This window comes from Bicyclus anynana, chromosome 10, assembly GCF_947172395.1.
Source record: "Bicyclus anynana chromosome 10, ilBicAnyn1.1, whole genome shotgun sequence".
Lineage (NCBI taxonomy): Eukaryota > Metazoa > Arthropoda > Insecta > Lepidoptera > Nymphalidae > Bicyclus > Bicyclus anynana.
The window spans coordinates 10,437,667-10,439,950 of NC_069092.1; the positions used below are offsets into that span (position 1 = coordinate 10,437,667).

Below are 2,284 nucleotides of genomic sequence, written 5' to 3' on the forward strand. Positions count from 1 at the left end.
TGGCCTCTGATCGTGGCTACGGCTGGGCATTTTTCCGATGCACAGAAAACGGAACGCGCGGCCTTCGGCCGCTCACCGTATTGTAACCCGGCCTTCGGCCGGGAGTTTGTGATAGAGCCTTTGCGCACTGTATTGTAGCCCGGCCTTCGGCTGGGAGTTTATGATACAGCCTTCGACCGTGACTACGACTGGGCATTTTACCCAAGCACGAAAAACGGAACGCGTAGCCTTCGGCCGCGCACTGTATTGTGGCCCGGCCTTCGGCCGGGAGTTTATGATACAGCCTTCGACCGTGACTACGGCTGGGTATTTTACCCAAACAATAAAAAGCGCGGCCATTGGCCGGAGGTTTGTAATATGGCCTCTGATCGTGGCTACGGCTGGGCATTTTACCGATGCACAAAAAACGGAACGCGTGGTCTTCGGCCGCGCACTGTATTGTGACCCGGCCTTCGGCCGGGAGTTTGTGATACAGCCTCCGACCGTGACTACGGCTGGGCATTTTACCCAAGCACAAAAAACGGAACGCGCGGTCTTCGGCCGCGCACTGTATTGTGGCACAAAAAAAGTACGTACTTTGTTGTGCACCCTCTTTCATCCGGGGGTTTGTGATAGGGTCTTCGACCGTGGCTACGGCTGGGCACTTTACGCAGACACAATTAATAGCACGCCGGCCGTCGGCCGGGGGTTGGATAGAGCCTCCGACGATGGCTACGACTTTGCATTTTACCCAAGCACAAAAAACTGCATGGGCACGGGACTGTGATTTTATAATTTTTATATATAAAACATACGAAAATATAAATAGAAGAAGCGACGGGGTCGAAAATGTACATCGATTTTCACGCGGACGAAGTCGCGGGCATCTGCTAGTATACCTATATGCGCATAATTCAGTTATGTTATTCATAATTTTTGTAGCCGTGATAGCCCAGTGGATACGACCTCTGCCCCCGATTCCGGAGGGTGTGGGTTAGAATCCGGTCCGGGGCATGCACCTCCAACTTTTCAATTTTATGAAATTAAATATCACGTGTCTCTAACGGTGAAGGAAAAACATCGTGAGGAAACCTGCATACCAAAGAATTTTCGTAATTCTCTGCGTATGTGAAGTCTGCCAATCCGCATTGGGCCAGCGTGGTGGACTATTGGCCTAAACCCTCTCATTCTGAGAGGAGACTCGAGCTCAGCAGTGAGCCGATTATGTGTTGATCAAATCAAAAAAATCAATCAATTCATAATTTTATAATATTTAACGAACAACAAACCATGTAGATAACCCACATGATTGTAAATGAAAGACTATCACCTATAAACAGAGCAACATTTCACAAGGCTTTGTAATGTGTTTTTTGAATGCCCTCTGAATTGTTGCTCTGTTTAGATAGATGGCATCAATCTATGGCGAATATGGTAAGCCTCATATATAAATACACTGGCAACAATGTTCTACCGAACACAGCATTGCTGCTTGGCGTTTGATAAATTGTTTTAGCAATGCTGATGCTGATTCAATTTCACACACCTGTAGGTGTCAGGCTTGTCAAACTCTACACTTTACTTCTACATCCAAAACCGTCTTCCGAAAGTAGAATAACTCACTGATTTATCATCATCATCGTTAACAACCCCATATTAGGCTCACTGTTGAGCACTAGTCTCTTCTTAGAATAATAGTAGTAGTAGAAAGGTATGCAGGTATCCTCACGATATTTTTCCTGAACCATTTTAGACACGTGATATTTAATTTTTTTTAAATGCCGGAGCGGATTCCGGATCGAACTGATCCGATCTAATGGGCTATCACGGCTCACAGATTTATAATAGATATAGTTGCATTTTACTAGCGGAACTCCCGCGGTTTTACTCTCGTAATTCTCGTAATAAAACTCCCGTGAAAATACGGACTGAAGTGAAGCCTTGAGAGTCACAAATAACAGGGCTTTCTATTGGTAAATTTTCATAATCAGTCAAAAGTTAACCCAGAGATTACCCCCTACAACCTTACTACCTCTTATATTAGTACAAATTAGTTTTGACCACTCTGCAATAGGTCAATTTAGTCGATAAATAAACACTTCTATGTTTACTCGAAAATTTCATTTACGAAATGGATTCTCTGTATGAACAATTAGGGAATTGATGACTCACTCCTACCTCGCAATAGAATTAATGAATCGTTCTTAATTTATTTTCACTAAGTCCCATTAATAAATTAACTATTAGACTATGATCTAACGTTTGCACAATTTCAGCAAATTTTTTTTGGGAATCAATTTTCAAG

At 43.7% G+C, this 2,284-nt stretch overlaps 1 protein-coding gene across 1 annotated transcript in view; it reads left to right on the forward strand.

Moving 5' to 3' along the window:
* LOC112042961 (glutathione S-transferase 1) overlaps positions 1-2,284 on the forward strand; it is a 30,562-nt gene that overhangs the window by 13,604 nt on the left and 14,674 nt on the right. The gene's annotated exons all lie outside the window — the stretch shown is intronic.